This window comes from Anser anser (genome assembly GCF_964211835.1).
Source record: "Anser anser genome assembly, chromosome: 4".
Lineage (NCBI taxonomy): Eukaryota > Metazoa > Chordata > Aves > Anseriformes > Anatidae > Anser > Anser anser.
Window position 1 is genome coordinate 39,871,379 of NC_139724.1, and position 20,114 is coordinate 39,891,492.

General features: G+C 35.3%; 1 protein-coding gene across 13 annotated transcripts in view; it reads right to left on the reverse strand.

The window, feature by feature from the left end:
* Positions 1-20,114, reverse strand: part of LOC310898179 (uncharacterized protein) — a 467,382-nt gene that overhangs the window by 137,579 nt on the left and 309,689 nt on the right. For all 13 annotated transcript variants that reach the window (XR_014583048.1, XR_014583049.1, XR_014583050.1 and 10 more), the window contains 3 exons: positions 9,090-9,370; positions 5,847-5,976; positions 3,015-3,120 (listed from right to left, as the gene is read on the reverse strand). The gene's annotated coding sequence lies outside the window, so the exon portion shown is untranslated. The remainder of the gene's footprint in view (positions 1-3,014; positions 3,121-5,846; positions 5,977-9,089; positions 9,371-20,114) is intronic.

The following is a 20,114-nucleotide window of genomic DNA, read 5'->3' on the forward strand; positions in this document are numbered from 1 at the left end:
GAGATAGCAGCTCATAGTAGTTTAAATACTGTATTTTAATTCACTTTTCTGAAGCAGTCAAGCTATGTAATTACTAAGTCATAAACTTAAAAATATGACTGCATAAAACATTCCCCTTCAGATATATCTGACAGAACACACAGGTAATGTTTAAACACTTGTACTTCATGTCTTACGTCTTAACATACACTTCCTTCATCTTCTTGATTACTCTTTTCTGTTTCTTTCTCATGCCCTTTTGCATTCGAATGCCAATTACCTAGCATCCCCTTGGTCTTTTGATTACTCTTCCATTCCCCATTATGTTTTCTCTCATTTTACTTCATTTTGTTCTGACAATTTCATCCTGTACTTTCCACATTCCTTTGAGTACGCTCGATGGAAAATGAGTACTTTTACTCTGTAATACCACCTGAGTCTAAATTGTGGTTGTATTCAATGAAGGAGCCAGGCCTCCATGTCATTTGGAGTGGCCATGTCAGATGGTCTCACACTGTGACTACAAGTAGATAGAAAATTTTTTGCATCTGCTCCAGTCTTAAGTGGGATGAATAAGAATGGCAACCTGTTCTTGGGTATTTTCCACAGTCTCAACTGAACTTCTACACAGCCCTTCCTGATACTTATGATTTTTCTCATATATAAGCAAAAGTAGAAGATAAAAAGATCAGCAACTTGGTAGACAGGCTGAGGACAGAGGACAGGGATCTAAAGAAAAATGTGGCGTACAAGTTGGTACATGGAATCTTTAACAAGCCTTTCTGGCTAAAATAAAAAAAAAAACAACAAAACAAACATGGATGTTTTAAACAATGCTTCAAATGTGATTCTAATTGAGCTCATTAAAGGTAAATGAATAACCAAATTAATATTTTATACCAGGAGCGGTATAAAATATTCAGCAAGTTATGATATTTCTGCATTATTGTGTATCACATATAATACACTCAGAGTACTGGTAGGTGTGCTAGATTCCAGAAGCCCTACATAGTTGCTATTCATTCCTTGCTGTAGGATGGACACTGTGGTGTCCACTTAAGCTCTTCACTGAACCATTTTTCCTAATGGAAAAGGTTTGTGGCTGTTGGAAAAATGCCAGCTTTTCAGAAATGAAACATTTTAGTCAAAATAAGTCAGCTTTGACATACCATCCACTGGGAAAGAAGGGAAACCATGTTAATAATTTAAGAGCTTCATTTGGGATGTCAGCACAGGTACTTGACTATCACACATTTTGTATGTCTGAGGCTTTATTAATGCTTGTCTCATCTTACTTCTCTTCCATATTCCTCTTCTCTGCCTATGAAAATTAACTCTATTGCACACACACGCCTTAAAAAAGGGGCGGGGCAGGTACTCGAAAAGTTGAAAAGTTTCAGTGTATAGAACTGTTTTGCATATAGCGTCTCTCATTGTTACGGGCAAGAGGCTCATATGACTGACTGAGGCTACCTCGTCAATGTAGAAATAATGATGCAATTCTTTATAATATTCCTAAAATATGAAAACTACACAGTATTATAATATTTGTCCAATATAAGGAAAATCTTCCAGAATTCTTTCAGAAATGCATACTGATACTTTTTATTAAGTTTTTCCAATGACTACCCATTGGGGGGGAAACAAACAAACAAACAAAAACAAACAAACAAAAACAACACTGTACTGGCTGCAAGAAAACTACATAGCTTAATTATATCTGCATAAAATTATTCCAGTGTTCCTTCAAGTAAAAAAGGTTGCTTTTGGGCACTTAAGTATTGAAAGTGTGTAGGGTACTAGGACAGAACTTCTGGCAGCAGTCTTTCAAACAAAGGACTCCACTTTTCTGTTCTCTGTTTGGGTCGGATAGAATACATGCTATATAGAATTCTTCCTTTACATATGTTTTACAATAAAAAGATTGCTAGATGTCTGTCCGTTCAGGCACAAATGCGTCTATCTATCTATCTATAAACACACACAAACGTAAGAGAAAACAACAGTACACTTACAACTTACTTTTGTAAGTAGCATATTCTAATAAAGTGGTTTGTAAAAGCTTTACCCTAAAAGATCCATGTTATTCCATAATGTGGATTACCACCCATTAAAATAATGAAATCAATCACAGAAACTACAGTGGAGTTTGTGTCTGTATTCGTATATGTGCATGATAGTTATAAAAGAAAGCATCCATTTATAAAAATGGGCCATTTGGGTGATTAAGCAGACGTGCTCTCTGCCCTGTATCAGGACAAATTTCTGAAATGAACAGTCATCTGCTTCTGCAGATGGAGACCTCTGAGGGAGGATTAGCGCTTTCCCATTGCTCATTGTAAACAACCTCAGTCCCAGAGAAGCACAGAGCAATCTCCAGTGACTATGATCATGGAGCAACTTACTATAAAATGAATGTCTCTAAGTGTATAGTAACTGGCCTATATGTGCGTGTGCAGAGTAATAATCCGAATGAGTTTCATACATACTATAATGTAACAGAAACTTTCCATTATTTTATTTAGTAAGAAGCAACAATACAGTTTATGGTCTTAAAGTAGATTGCTTAACTGTCATTTATTTTTCCACATGTAAAAAGGAGAAGAAAACCCCATGCGATTAGCCCAAAGAACATTATGATACTGAGAAATAATTTAGTTCTTTAAATGATGGCAACTGAGCTAGGAAAATAAACCTTATAATCACCGAGGTAGGAGGAAATGTGGTACAAACAAGAAATGATTAGCAATCTGCCATTTTACTGCCTGATCATTAGGGCACAGTTGACACCAGTCAGATACAGATAATGACAGATAAGTCACAAGTGATAAGATGTCAAATACAGTAAGTTTGTCCAAAACAGGAACATAACTTTCCAAAATCATGCACAAAGTACAAAAATGCTCTGTTTTGAAGAACGAAGACAGCATGTAAAGACTGAATTGCCAAAACAACTAAGTAAAACCAATACTCATTACACTGCTTTTTGGGACAAATTTATAGTGCACTTGCATAGTGAACACAGTATTGCATACCTCAGAGTAAAAGCCAGTGATTAAGAAACTCAAGGAGTTTGGAATGTTCTTGCTGTAAACTGTGGTGCTGGCTTCATTCCACTCACTGTGGATGCTTCACAACCAGCTGGGTTGAAAATTGCAAACAGTCAAAATTACTGTTGGATACCCTTTACCAGAATATACACACAGAAGTACAGAGCTAACATTTTTTTCTGGAAACCCTGGGGAATATGTTAACATTTTTGTAGCTGAGAAAAAAATGTATAGCAGTAATAGTAAAAATCAAAATAATTGCTGAAGATTTTATCAACCTAACTTACCAAATTTATTTCAAGCTGGTAATTAGTACACAATGAGGGAAGGAGACAATATACATTTTTATCTCTACATTCAGACATTGATAAAACCAGCAGACAAAATCTTACAACAGAACAGAACAAATAAAAAGACACAACAGAATCTTGAATTTAATATTTAAGTTCAATACTTAAAAACCTTCTGCTTGAGGAGACTTTCCTTGCTCAACACTTTTCCCTGAACACATTTATCTCTTCAAAAAGATAAACAAATAAATGGTAACAAGTGTAAGTATTATTTAAATAATCAAGCATAAATTTGGATAGCCTTCTAAAAATTCTAACAGACAAGAATTTGATCCACTACAATTAATACTTATCCAGCAGTTTCAGAGTTATGAACACTAATGCTGCACATGAAAGAAAATATAGCAGGCAGACATAATAAACTAGACATTTAAAGTGATACACTAATTTAAAACTAATTACCTGAGAAAAGATTCAGAACTACATATTTGAGTAGGGGCAAAATTCTTCATAAGCTTGTACACTACAGCTGAATGCCTAGGTGATGCCTATCACCTAGGAAAATACACTTAACAAGAAGTTCCGGCATTATGAACACTTTGAATACTTTTTTTTTTTTTTTTTTTAATAAAACATCAATTGTTCTGTTTATGAAAGGCATTCTAAATACAGTGCTCTCTTTTGCAGGAAAACAAAAAAGCTGCTAGAAGACTGATTAAAACAACTAGAAAAGTACTTTTCTTCAAGAAAAAGTAGGAGAAAAACGCAACGCAAGTAATCCTTCACTAGAATCCTTTGACCAGCACAAGGCTGGTAGCATTTAGGAGACCATTTTGTTGCCAAAGTTGAAACGAAGTGGAAAGGTGCTATCAGAACCTACAACCACACAACCACGTGGATACACAGCAGGTCTGAAGGCAGACTGTTGAATACCTCTAAATATGTTCTCATCATTGTTTCTGCTAACACAAAGAGAGTAGGTAGCGAACCTTCTGGAGTAAGACTTCGTGAACTGTAACATTTTCTGAGATCACATACAAGACGGGAAAATATTGGAAGTAATTACTGAACAATTTTACTTGTGGTTTGAATCATTTTTATTCAAACACTTCATAGCAGAAGAAATCTTTGAACACAGATATATACAAGCGTATGTTCTGTTTTAAATGCATTGTGTTTAAAACTATGCTTTATTCAATATTGTATTCACGTACTACCTTGTTATACTTCTGAATTCTACCATAAAATCACATCCAAAAGTTTATACAAAAGTGATTAAGCTTTCAAAAACACTTTGTGTTAGGCAACCTCTGTTTACTTTGAAATCAGTGATAAAAATCAGACTGCTTCCAACCAAATATGAATTAAGTAACTCCTACATGCTCTGAAAATCCTATCATAAGACCTGGGGCTGTAACAAAAGCCACAGGACCTCACACTTTTGCATAAGACTTGGGACATAGCATCTCCATAAATACATATCTGTGCTGTCCTCCCTTACCAGTCCCTGGATTTCCCTTCTGACCTATGCATGCAGACCATTTATTTCTTGTTTAATTCTTCTTTTGATTTCAGGGCAGCCTTTATATAGACCTTAGATAAAGCCAGAAGCTAGCAGGCTAGGGAAGAAAAAATACACATACAGTAAAATCAGGTTTGTAAGATTATCTATTCTTCCCAGAAGAGTAAGGTCTAGAGACCTCTGTCAAGTTACAGGTCCATACTGCACTAAGCCTTTCCACAAGCAGCCCAGATTCTCTAGGCTGGGACTAGAAATATCCTCCAACCTATAAGAAAACAATTACTTTCTACAGAACAGAAAGGAAATGGACCTGATAAGCATTTGGTTGAGGACAAAGGCTAGTAAGCAGCATTTGACAAGTCAATAGCCTTTGACAACCTTTGTGAATACTAACATGAAACGGACACATATTCAAAAGACATCTCTTAATATATTTTTTTTCCTCCGATGATTGTCTAGTTTCCTCTGATAACTTGAGTCACTTCTCTGGATTTAAACAAGGGTTAAATTTGGCCTTATGCATCCTCTGGCTTGCAGTGAGAATGACCCACCTTTTCTGGCATTTGCTGTATTATATAGAGAAGCATTACTTTCTTCTCTTTCGGGAGTCTTTTGAACCTGTATAAAGTAGCTATTCCCAAGTGATTACTTCCTTTCTCAATTGATGCAACAAAAGATCATCACATGAAAAAAGAGTCCCACAGCGATTTTTCTTTTGAACACACAGGCAATGCTGAAAACATAAATGCACGTGTGCAAAAGCTGTCATCTCTTGCCCCTTTCTGATACTTATTAGCTCCACAGGAAAGTAAAGGAAAAGGAGAGTATTAAAGCTTTCTACATCATCGAGGTGAATCACTCTTTTCACTTTTATTATTGTAAAGATGGCATTGATAAGTGGAGAACAGGAAGAACATACCTGCAGTTCTTCAAATTGTTGCAGTAATGTAAAGTCTAGAAGGAATTTCAAAGAAACAAAACAAAACAAAACAAAAATCCACTTACCAGTGAGAGTCAGTACTTCTCCGTCCATTTCTTTACCAGTCCAGGCAGGAAAGCAAACGTCTTTCAGACTTTTTCCCCTTCTTGTCTAGGATTTTTTTTTTTTTTTATAGTGACTTCTGCTCATCCATGCCTAGAAACAAGTAGAATGCCCATTAAAAGTTTGGCTTACTAAGCAGAGTTTTCTTAACGTAAAACTGTATTTATGTATTACTCATGTCCTCACATAGCTAGGGAAGTATAGACCATCTGACAGTCTCTCTTATTTTTCTATGCTAGTTGTTCACTGGAAAATTTTAGATTATATCTCATGTTTTTCAAAAGATATCCCCTACCTACAGTAAAGTAACTGTAGGAAACAACTTAATACAAAGAACTTCAGTGGCCTTTATTACTTAGTAAGTTATTCGTCCCTTATTGTTCAGTTAGCACACTTCAGCAGGCCACCAGTCTGACCTCAGGTTCTGAAAGAGCCACCTACTGGCTTCAGGTCCCCACTACGAGTGCTTCTGGTGCATTTCAGTTAGCTGTTTAATGGTAAAATTCACAGGTAATCCCCGAAGCTGCAATGGGACCACCGGGTTTACTGTGTTCAATGAGCCAACATTTACAAAACCAGGCTTCCCCTAGTTCACTCTCACTGCTCAAACCCCAAGCTCTATTTCTCTCTATTCAGCAGCCTGTAACAACAGGAAACAGGGAAGAGGATTCAATTTGCAGTGTTGTAGGCTGTGCAGTTTGGACACCTTCATTGGAAATGGATGTGGTCGGTCCATTCTCCCTCATACTGAGGAAATTCTGTAGCCCAGCTTTCTGCTGCTTGGATGGGTTTTCTAATCAATAGACTATTTTACAAGAGCTGGGAAAACCTCTTTCCTTGCTATGTTTTGGGTTGAACTCAATGCTATTTGTCAGTGTTAGTTTTAGCTGGAGGATCACAAGGCCTAATAGATTAGCTCTTTCAGCAGATTTAAAGAGGTTTAAACTTTAGGAATTACAGTTTAGGTGCCTATTTCTTACATGACCTTAAACATCTATCAGCTAGAGCTGTAAATTTTTGGAGCATGTGCAGCAATCTAGCTTTATTTACCAACTATACATAGACATTTCCAGACCAGAACACCTCAGACTGCAGTGGGCTGAAACAGCCTGGAACCTAGACATTTCAATTTCATCAAATTCTTCATTATTTATCTGAAAAATACTCTGATATCAGAACCTATTTTTTAAGAAGTTCACTTTCCACAGCCATAAAATAAGGAATTTGAACAACTGTGTGCATTTCTGTGTTTTGAAAATTGGTGATGAATAAACATTACAAAAGAAGATTTCTCAAATATAATTTTATAGATAAATTAATTCAGCAAAATAGTAACATGATTGGTATGACTGAGCAGTTTGTTTTCTACCTTAAAAGAAGATGAAGATGTGGATTTGTTTTATTCAGCTGAACTGCTAAAATTAAAACAATATTCAGCAGGTATTCTTCAGATTGACAAAGTTATCCAGGTCTCAAGGAAACCGCAGATTTCTGATTCACGATTAGAGTGTCAACAGAAAAAAAAAAAAAAAGCATTTCTAGTGCTAAGAAATATATGGATCAGTTCCAAGAATTCTGGACATTTAAATCGCATTCCTGATAAGTAGAGTAAAATGAGGCAGGATTAAACTATTCTTCAGACATAAAATTGAATAGTCAAAAGCGTTATCAACTTTACTTTTTTTCACCAGTACATGGAGAAGCTAAATGCCAGCATTCTTCTAAAAATCAGCTACACCTGCATTTCAGATGCCAGTTCTGTACTGGTGATTTTTTCAATTGTCATCCCCTGTCTAAACTGCTCTAGTGAAGGTGACTGAGAAGTTTATGTTAAACAGCTGTTATGCCATCTGGCATCTTTGACTTCCATGACCCTTTTCAATCTGGCTTTCAGCCTAGGTAAGATACAAAGACTACACTGGCTTAATTGGTCTATGATCTCCTCTTGGCAAAATACAGAGGTCGAGTTTCCACGCTGATTACTGTAGATTTGTCAGCAACCTTTGTTAACATGAGCCATTAAGTTTTGTTGACTCATCTGCAGACACTGGCAAGGATGGCCAAAAATCAGTGTAGTGATTCTGGTCTCTCCTCTCCAGGAGGTCTCAGAGGGTGATGTTGGACAATTGCTCATCTGCCCAGAGGACTCTGATGAGCAGGTTTTTCCATCATTCCACTCTGTTGCCTTTCTTGTTCAATGTTTACGTGAAGCTTTTCAGGGACAGAGCAAGACATTTGGGGCTGTCATTTCATCAAAGGAAATAAATGACATTTAGCTTTGTTCATTGTGCTTTTTCATCCGATGCAGATGGTCAAGTTGACCATCTCCTGGTACTAGACTAGTTAGGAGATGGCAGCAGGCAAATTGGTTTAAATTCGACTCACACTACTTATTTATTTATAGGACAGCTATTAGGGAGTGTGGGGAAACAGAAGGTGAGGCTGGCTTGGAAGCTGGAAGACCATAGATGTATGTTTACAGTTCAGAAGAATTATTTGGCTCAGTTATTTAGAAAAGGCAGATCTCAAAATAGCAAGAGAACTGTTAATTACACTGTTTGAAATGGGGAGAAATTGAAACAATTTTTTAGTCTACAAGGAATACTTCAGTCCTTTAAGTGTGAATTTATCTATTTATCTTATTATTAGACTTCTTATGCAATTCCAAAATACGTGTACCATACTAGAGTCAAAGTAGTAGTACAGGTTGGCACTTTTTTGTTGTTGATATAGACATATCTTAAGTTCACAAAGCAGGAGCTTCATATAGTTATATCTGAGTCGTATCTTGTCAGTTATTACTATCCAATTAAATTTGCCATTTATTTTGTAGAACTGTTCTATATATTACCTTGTGATCTAAGGAGACTTTAAACTTAACTGTCTTAATGTTTACACAAATTTCACACTGAAATTGGGGCATCTAGAAACAGGACTTTACAAAAATATAATGCAAATGGAAGCAAATTTTAAAATAATAAGCAAGCACACTGCAGATCACTAGATAGCACTCCAAAACAACTATAGCTATGGGAAGAATATACTGAGTGCAAATTTTTAGACTGTGCTGGATTTTGAGTACAATCTATCTGTTTGGTGTTTCACCCACATACTAGATCATATGCATTAATTTATACATTATTCTATTTGACCAAGGCTGTCATTTCTCACCCAAAGCCCTGTTCCTCTCAGAAACCCTAACTTACCAGTAGCTAGAGAGTGCCAAAGGACCCCAGAGGAAGTAAGGGCAGACACCTCATGGTGATACAGGAGCAGGTAAAACGCAGTAGTTTCTGGGCACTCACGACTGCAGGACAGGGTGGAAACTGCCCAACCTCTCCTCCTCTCTAACTGCTCATCTTTGCTGTGAGTTCCTGCTGCTGGGTTTTATTTTTTTATTTATTTAATTTTTTAAATGCAAGTATTACGACAACCTTTGCTAATAACAACCTAAAACCAAAGAACATCTTACTTCTTCATGTGACATCTGGAAAACAAAAATCAAGAAAATAGTTTTGAGGACTTGAATCTTATATCTGCTGAGACATAATAGAGAAGAGTATGCTTCCATGCTATTTTGATAATATAGCAGAGAAGAGTTCAACATGTTCATAATGAAAAAAAACACCTTATACCATTGCTTACTAATTTGCTAGTACACAGTTTTAAACATTTACAGTTACCTTAAGCAAATAATTAAACTTCAAAGCCTTCAGAAAGAAGTCAAAGAAGGTTTCTAAGCCACCAACGACATATATAGAAATATATAATATATATAAGAAATATAAGAAAGAAATAAAAGAAAGAAATATATAGAAATAAAAAAATAAAAATAAAGAATATAAATAAATAAATATAATATAAGAATATTATATATATAATATAATATATATATAATATATATATAATATATAATATATATATATAAGAATAAATAAAAATAAAAATAAAGAAATAAAAGAAAGAAATATATAAGAAATACAGCAAATCATACTGATGGTTTGAATACTGATGGTTTTCTTAGTGTTGGCAGACATGTACCACATAAATTAATGATTTCAGAGTTCTAATTACAGACTATTAAAAATTAAAATATCTTTATTTTTCTCTGGAAAAGTTCAAGTCTTCATCCTAGCATTAACTTGTATCAGTCCCTACTCAGTTGAACATTACAGCATGGAAATTCATTTTTCAGCAGAATAGATGGTCAACTGCTCCACTGTTGCAAACCTGAATTACAGAAGTCTCATCTACGGAACAATTACATATTGGATTCCTAACATGCCTTACATATATTTTCAATATATAGCTACACAAATTTAACTCCATTACAGGATTTATTATTAAAAAAAAAAACAACAACAACAAAAAAAACACATCAACTTCTGTAAGTACTGACATTCATTGCCAAATACAAAGGAAGACCTATCCAGACCTGAAGAAAAGATACTTATCTTTCTTTACAGAAAGACATAAGGCCACATATTTGCCTCATAGGTCCACATAGAAGCAGATGTTGCTGTTACATGAATGATAAAACTAAAACTAACAGACTTGCAAATAAATAGAATGGAAGAAAAGGTGTATTCCCAGGAAAAGCAACGTGGAAAGGCGGCCTTGAATTATTATTAATGATTCTATTACACCAAATGATTTGTTTATTTATGCTTATACTGGAAGTATTTGATTCTTAATGAATTGCACAGTTAAAAACAGTTGTTTGTATTTGTTTTGCTAAGACCTCCTTTTAGTTAATTGTAGTTTTAGCTTCATTTGAAAAATAGAAGAGAAACGGTAGACCAACACAATAGTAGTTACCACTTTCTCCCAGATATCTGTCTCCCTCCAGTGGAAGGTTTTAACGGGAGTTGCATCCTAGAAAGTCACACTTTTCTCAGATAGGATTCACTGCTTACTTAGCAAATCTTTAACTTTTTATCTGACTTACAAAAAAATAAAACACAACTTAGAGGGAAAAAAAAAATGGCCTGATGCTCCTATTTTCTGTAGCATGGGTAACCAAAATATGCAATAAGTTAGTAGTTTTGAGTGTTAAGAAACTGAAGAGAGCTTACTATTTTCTACTCATCATGTGGTTTCAGTTTTTCTCCCAAGACAAACTCTTTGTGTATAAACAAAGAAAAAAAAGCATAATTACTTTTCACTTCTTTTAACAAGATTTTTTTACACTTAGCACAAAGAGGGTTAAGCATCAATAAACAAAGTATGTCCAACATTTTAGGGACTTACTCAATTATTTTCCAATTTTAAAAACTATTATTGCCTGAATGCTCTACACTTCTTAATATCATACTCCAGCATCTACACAAGAACATTGCCATTACAACAATAACATATTATTGGTTATATTCACATGGAAAATAGTTGTAAGTGTGCTCCTTCAACACATCTGAGTTTTAACTGATGAAAGTACAGCAAAGGTTTCAACTTTTAAAAACAGATGTGTTAGCATTAGCATTCTTTTCATCACTTAAGGAACTGATATTAGAAAGCGGCTTTCAAATTAAATGATTACAGTAAACATAACATCTTATCACTCAGGAGATCAGTCAGAACCTCAGCCCTGGCATCACACCAAAATGACTGGCTACCAAGCATCACGTCTCCAAAGACAGCCAGTAATGGAGTGTTTGTCTTAACACTTGATAGAGCTTTATTAAGAATGACTGGCAATGTCCATCTTTATATTCTGACAAAGGTCAGAAATACACAGAAAGGTATTACTCTCATACTGAACATTATTCAGGCCATTTAGAAAGAATGTTTTGTGTCACATTGCCTTCACAATACATTTCTGGGTTGCCTAATTGTTAACCTACTTGGATAGGTGACAACTGCATCTACCAATGCCCAACAGCTTCTATTCCTAAAGCACAAAGAACAGTTCAAACTGATTTCTATCAATATTAAAGACTAAGGCATTCTTAAAAGAGAAGAGAGGAAGAGAATCCCCACAAATGAAAGATATGCAGGATTTATATTGAAAAGTATCTCCCAAACTGCAATTGCTTGCCATGAGTGCAATCTGATGTCACAGGCTTACAGAAGAATCAGATTGCCAGCCCACAAAACATCTGTAAAACATCTGTCAACTTGCCAACTGTATGCATAGAAAGTGGGGGGTGGGAAATGGAGCTAAATATATTGTAAATTTTTCATTGTCTGTTATCTGCACCTGTATAAATTTTATGTAAATTTTATGTTATGTTAAAAAAAAAAAAAAAGTTACTTTATACACTGAGTATATCCAAAGGGCAATAGGATATATTTATAGTGCAGACCTTCATCTGGCTGCAAGGGCTAGTTTGGGAAGAGAAAACAGTGCCAGTCACCAGAAACACCACACAGCAACACCAGAGTGTCCCTGATTCATGATTGTGAATGAGTAGTAGTGCATTTATATACATATATAACCTCCTGAAAGGACTTAAACTTTTGAGTGATATAGAAAAGGAGGGCTGTAAGATGTAGTTCTGACAAAACGTCTCTATTTGATCTTTGTAAAACCCATTCTTACCTTCTTTCATCTCTAAGAGAATCTTTGAACAGACTGGCTACTTAGGTGTCAGAAAAGTGTTTTGTTTGCCTCTTCAAATAAGTTCAATATCTGCAAGCTCTTATAAATCATACTGTTTTCATACAATTTATATTTAAACAAAACATACAAATCACTCAATACAATCAAAACTTGTAGCATCTAATGTGTATATCTACTTTCCATAAAAATATCAAAATATTACTAGAATATTAAAGATGAAATGGTTGTAATGCCTAATTCTATAACCTTTTAAAAGATGGTAGCCTGGGTATGTTTAATATTTTGAGGCCAAAATCCAGTTACCAGAGAACAGAGTCATCCTAAGTAATCCTTGTATTTCATTTTATGAGAGCTATCATACTATTCAAACATCATAAGCACAAAAACAACTAGTTCCCTTAAATCTAGAAGAAACACAAAACAAAAAAATGGCTTGAAAAGACTTAGAATTTCCATTTCTGTATGCTGCCTTACAAATATTACCTTGACATTCAAGACCTCTTCTGAAAACTGTCTTTTTCTTGATCAACCATAATATGAATACTGCTATTAATCAACCTTAACGTATTGCTCAGCAACTTAAGACATTTCCACTAGCAAAAAGTAACCTTTTCTTCATCACAAATTACTACTACAAAGCAAAGGAGAGCTTATATCGGATATTTAAATCAGCAAATTGGCACAAGTTTTGCTTCTTTAGTAAAGGATTATATTAAAGCTCTAAGGTTATGTTACCAAAACCTGACATAAAATAAGAGCTAAGAAAAAACACCCTTGTGACTTTTTTTTTAAACATATTTTTTTTCCATTCCTAAAACTGTATTTCCTAACCTACGCTACTCATAGATCAAATCTATATTAGCTGTAGGTAAGATTTACATTTCCAAATTATAAATTTATAAGTCTGTTTGAGAGATTTGGATCCCTTGTTTAATTCAAGATTTGAAGTTAGCAGTCCGGGAGTTCATGAAGTTTTCAGAGATAACCTAAAAGGGTTTGCTCAGTAACATCTCTAACGACCAGTTCACTAAAGATTGACTGTAAGAAAGTATTTCTTTCTAAGACTTGGCAGAGGTAGCATTAAAAATGGATTATGCAGTGCATTGAAGAGGACATTGAGCTATTTTGCCTGTATCAGAATAACCCTTCACTTGTCACCTGTAATATTTCCTCTTCAAAGCACAGCCAACATTTAGCAGGTAGCCTTCAAGTCTATCTAGTCTTCAATTCTCATACCAGTAAGATACTAGTAAGAGTGGAGGGGCAGGAAGAACAATCTCTCTGGCTTCCACATGAGTTAATAAATAAAAAAAGCCAGTGAATATGTGTTAGCTTTAGTGAACTGGATGCAATGACAAAAGAGCCACACAATGGGTTGTGGAAGCATAACGTAACATTTCTATTTTATAGTCTGCACTCTTCTATTTTGTAATACACACACGAGGCACATTCAGATCAGAATTGGAGGACTTTTCCCCTCTGTGCTACTCCTTCCATACAGTTGCCATCTTCCCCTGGGACACAAGTAACAGTTAAAAAGGTGAGAGACACTCCCTTCAAAGCAATATTTGTGTCTGTACTGAGCTTATCAGTGGCAGAAGCTGTAGAATATATAATGTAAAAGCTCACACTTAAGTATGATAAAGTATGCAGTTTATGTGGGCAATAAATAAGGGTAGATTTTTCTTTTTCAAAACATTTCAATACCATTACAAAGATAGCAATCTGTATCTTTGAAGCAGTCAAAAGACTTTACTTAGCTCTGAATGAGAAAAGGGGAAATAATACAGAAATCCAGGTAGTGCAGTGAAATGCATTTAGCAGGCACGTGAAACATATCCAGTGTCATTGTCTGTTTTAACAAATTGCAAATTAGATACTCGAGATCAAGATGATCTAACCTGAAAATGTTTAGGGTGCTCCTAAGTATCTCACAGATCTGCTGCATCCCCCAATACAGATTTCTTTATGACATACAATTTCTGGCACATAGGGAGAAGCTATTGTTTTAGATGAAGTCCATCACAACTAAAAGTATTCCACATTCCCCTGAAACACATCAGTAGGTCATTTAAGTGTAAATTACTGTAAACAGATGACAACACCACAATCACTGAAAAAATATTCTCCAGATTTCCTGACAAGGGTGTTTTTAAGTCTAGTTGGACACTAAGCAAGGCACTCTTGTAAGTAAGGTATAAATCCCTACAATTCAGGAAAACTTGAGATTTACAAGTGCTAATTTTGACAGAAGAAGGAAACATGGAGGTGCAAGTGGTAACAAACAGATATCATTCCCATGGAAAAATAAGAAAAGTTAACCAAGGTATGGAATATTTCAGCAGATGAATGGCATAACATTTTATAGTATTTTATTACTATTTTCCAGTGGTTATATAAATTTAATCCACAACATGTCAGTAATAATATTTTTCAAACACATAACTCACCAAAAAATATTAAAATTTCATGAGTATTTGGAAGGGTTGCCAGAGAAATATTAAATAACTAAATAGCTTATGCTTATGGCACATGCATGAGATATTTAGGCCAACAAGCTTGTTCTAGTTTTGGCTCCTTCACAGTAGAATAGAGTAGTTCAGTTGGAAGGAACCAACAAACATCATCAAGCTGGTATGGTGCTGTGTTTTGGATTTAGGATGAAAACAATGTTGATAACATGCTGATGTTTTAGTTGTTGCTGAACAGTGCTTACACTGAGTGAAAGACCCCTGCCAGCTTCTCAGGCACAATCTACTACCAAAAACCACAGGTATTTATCCACTAAAAATTTAGGTACAATCTATTCATCAGTCACACATTTCCACATGGCTTCAGGTCTCAGCTTTGACAGACTTTTAGCCACGGACTTGCAAAGTGTCCAACCTGAAAAATGAAGTAATGCTACTTCACTCTTTTAAAAGAGAGAGACAGGTTTGGTGCTTGTTATAGTTTTAACACCAGTTTCCTCAAACTTTTTTGGAATTGCACTCTGTGCTTATTTTCCTTAGTAAGTCATGATTTATTGGCCAATTTTAGCCTAGTTTGAGAGAATGATAGAGGTATCGAACAGATGAAGTTTCTACACACTCTGTGGAAAAAATGGTAGCAGTCTGAAAAACTGAAGTAGGGAACATACCCACATTAAATGGTTTTAATATGAAAAGGCAAGTGTGATGTCCGTACTTATCTGTGTTCTGACAGAGCTGGTGACTGACCAACATGAATACATACACTTGTTAACCAGGGAACAACAGATGTGTTCTTTTAATTAAGGGACACAAGGACAAGCTGGGACTCCTGGCTGAAAAGAGATAGATACACAGCTGGAAGCATTCCAGAACAATAAACTTCAAAGGGAATAAAGGAAGAGCTGAAGTTACTGCAGTGGAAGTACAGGGATCAAGGCAAAATAGGCTTTCAATTACGGCTGATGAAAAAAAGTGTTCTCTGTTGCTTGATGCAATTTCTCATGTTGACTGTGATCCTAGACTTACTAATATTAAATGGTAGCTTCTGCAAACCTCTGTATTTTAAAGCTCCAGATCAGTAATTTAGGAGAGAGAGAATACTTCTTACATCAACAGCATGCCAAGGCTACCAGAGCTTATAACATAAAGATCATTTCAAATACCTGCTGGGCTACTGAGGTGTGACATAAGCTTTCCCGTGTATTCTAAGATAATTGTACAGTGAAAGCAAAAGTGGATTCACTGCTAATCTCAGGACTCCAGCAGACAACTCAGATTTTCTGCCTACTGAAATTTAAATATGGATCAGATATAAACAACTGCAAACTAGGATAAAATGTGGAGAAAAAAAAAAAAGTCAGAACAAGTTTCTCACTTTAACTGACAGGTAATCCTATCGTTCCTTGCATTTTGGAGTGTTCCCCCCATCTGAGAAAACCAAATGAAATTTAATAAACCAGATTACTGCCCTACATTACAGTAAAAGAAACTAGAAGGAAGAGACATTCCCTTTTTGCCAAAATCACGACAAAAAATCTATGCATTCTTATACTAGGATGGAATTCCCAACATATGTAGGGAAGTGATATTTCATATTGGCAAGATCTCCAAGAGTAAACACAATTTTCATTTATACGTCTCAAATTTTGCCTTAACTAACAAGAATCACAGAAGTACTAGGGCTTGGTTTTCTTCTAGAATATTTTCTCAGTTCTGTAATCAAATCAGTAATGAACGTTTAAAAAACAACAACAACAAAAAAAAACCACCTTGTGCTCTACTTAATATGTTGGCCAGTTTATGCTGTAGGAGCTACTCTAGGAATACAGGTTTCTACCACTGTGCATTTAACTTCAACACAGACTCAACACAGACACTATTTCCCCTTTTTGCTTATAAGAATGCTATACCGTATTTACAATAATGCTTAACTTTTTTTTTTCTCCCTAATAAGCCCATTAGAGACAACATTCTGTGGAGAAAGAAATTAGAATGTTTTGACATAATGTTTTCGGGCTGTTTCTTCTCCCCTTTAGACACTTAAATGGTTTAGTAAGTTATTTATAAGTATTCCTTGTTATCAACATTAGTCTGACTTGTTCAAAGCTTTAATCTTCCTTCCTCTGCTTGTGTAAATGTGCTGTATTACTGTCATTCATCTAAAGCTCTATGGATGTTGTGATCATTTTGAAGTACTAAGAATTCAAATTTTTTCAGCTAACTCCATAGCTACCTGTATGTTTCATCACATTGTCCTTATTTAGATGTGTAGTTTATTTACTGTAATAAACAAACAAGTTTTACTCTTGACATACTGTTTTCCTGTTCTTATTTTCATTGTCCTAATAGTTAATAGCAATTGCTTTGAAAGCATGCTCACCAATAATTAAAAAAGCTAGAAAGCAAAGGCATTAAACAATGGCTCAGGCTCATTTATTTCACACATTACTTCCTTCTTCACTTAGGTGGCAGAGCCATGCTTTCCTTTATTTTTCCCTATTTTCAAATGTAATGTCAGAGTATTTCTAGAATCCTTATTCCTTAACTTGTCCATATATGCTAATGTTATTTTACATCTGTTTCTAGAAATATCCCCTTTGACGTTCTTGTCCAATTCTGTTTCAATTTTCAGGTCACTGAAGGGCCCTGGTAAATACATGTTTAGTATCTTGCTCTCCTTTTTAACACCAGAACAGACCATTACTGTGCCTTCAGTGTCTTCCCTTTTCAAAACCGCCACGTGGCTAACCTGCATTCATTTCCTCTCAATGAGATAAGGAATTCTTCATATACCAACTTTCTAACTTCATAAACTTTTTTTTTTTTTAATGTACAAAATTCTATGGTTCTAAAATTTGCTTTCTCTAAACATGCTATACTTCGTTTTTCACACTTGCATGTTAGCTGCTAACCTATTTAGTAGCTACTAGTTCCTCAGCAGTCTAAAATAGTTTCCTCTTTTGTCTTATTAACATTATTCACAAGCATGTTGCTTAACTCTATGATACTGAAATCCTTTTTGTGCAATCATGAGTTTCTTCTACTGCAAAGAGATGGCAAGAGCAACAAATTTATCCAGGACCGAGACATACCACTGAACACATTACTAAATTCTCCGCACACTTTTATCAACACCTGTTGGTTGTCCAAGTCCCCTTTTTAAGAATAAAGCTGTTCAAATCAAAATTCAAAGAGATGAGATGAAAATAAAGAACAAAGTACTTCCAGTAATAAAGATGATTATTTCTCACAGTGCCAGGTGAGGGAAAAAAAAAAAAAGAAAAAAAAAAAAGAAACTACAGCACAAACATAAGACAACATCTACACTTTCCTTAGTACAGTCTGTCCCTCAGCATTCCTTTAGCCATGTGGAGCTATAACAGGGTCTGAGTGAACAAAAGAAAAAGAAGGTGATAATTAAGTAATTAAGCACCATCTTGTTCTTCAGACTGCGTGATCTGCTTGATGTATTCAGTGATACTAACACATTACCTCCTATGACATACAATTTCACTACAGCTTCCAATAGTGATGATAGTGGTACCTCAGGTACCTCCATATGCATAAAGTGCAGCAGTAGTAATTGTAAAGCACAACTGGGATGTAACTGCAGAGTCAACTGCCTGTACCAGACGCAATGTAAGAAACAACAAATAACCCCTTCTTTCTTCATTTACAATCCCCTTCAGGCAGTTCAAGTAAGCTCCTCATTTTCCTTTTTTTTTCCCCAATTGACAGTGGGAAAAATAAAATGAAATAAAATAAAATAAAATATAAAATAAAATAAAATAAAATAAAGTAAAATAAAATAAAATAAAATAAAATAAAATAAAATAAAATAAACACAGTTTTCAACAAAAGCAGCATACTGGCACTCAAATTCTGAATTAAGAGTTTACTACTTTATGGCCTCATTCTCAAGCTTCCTTCATGTAATCCACTCCTGAGAGAATGTTCTGAAACTGACTGTAATTTACACCCAGGCAAAGTGTAAATTATAAGATGCTAGTGCACACAAGGAGATAATTAAGATCTAACCTTGTTTTGCATCCACTGTGAAAAGGTGTACAAAATTTAACAAGATATGAGGTTACAGGAAATTTAGTAACTTTTTTCTTTCACTTGAACTCTTAATCCTTTTAGTATTAAGAGGTTAAGCAGACTGCATACAATCATGTTAAAAAATCATATTTAATATCAAGATCTACCGTAAACATATAAAAGGAAGATTTGTTACAGGTATCATCATCTTTGTATATTTACCTACAGGGATTTTCTCCATTTCACTAATAATGTTCTAAGAACGGTAACAGTATCACCTCTTAATCAAACCCTCTGATCTTATTTCCACTTTTTTTTTTAACCCATTACTCATTCATTCCATACAAGAAAAAGGAAGATTCTCCTGCTTCTTTCTTCATCTCTTCAATTCAAAGAAGATTGCACACAATTATTGTTTTGAACACAGCTAGTTAAGCTTGTGTCACTTTTCCTTACCCTACTGCAGATCCCTCTTTGTTCAAAGAGCTTTGAAGGTGCAGCCAGACAGGCTTCTGGCAATCGCAGCAAAGGGATTTAACGGATACTGCTCTGTGCTGCAGGTCCACCTCGCCCTGCTCCAGAAGGTTGAGAACAGACGCCAGAAATGATGGGGCTCACACTTCTACACACACCACCTAAACAGATGATGACTTTGACAGGTTCATTGTGTCAGCACAGTACAACTTGAGAGTAGTACCCTCCTGGTGTGGACAACGTCTTTGAGAACAGCTCTGTAAACCAGGGATCATACAGAACTAGGCCCGAACAGGCAGTTTTGTCTACTGAAGCATTTTCTTCCCCTTTTGACCAAGCTAATAAAGTCTTTTGGGAAGGACATGTTTGCAAAGTTTATCTTATTTACAGATAGCCCAGTTACCACCACAAGGTACTGTATTGTACAAGACTGATGCGTATGAGGGAGCTTCAGGCTGCCAGGACTGTGAGCACTGTTTCCAGTACAGACAGGCATGAGGTGTTGCAGGACTATGAGCTACAACTGAGATCCTAACTTGGGCAGTTACATAAAATGCCTTCAGTTAAAGGGGTATGATTACGCCCCTCAGTGTGCAGTGACAGGATAAAAATTAAGTACCTCGTACTAAGTTAACAAAGGTGCTGTTCAACCACTAAAAACAAAAGGCTGATAATCACTGTGGCTA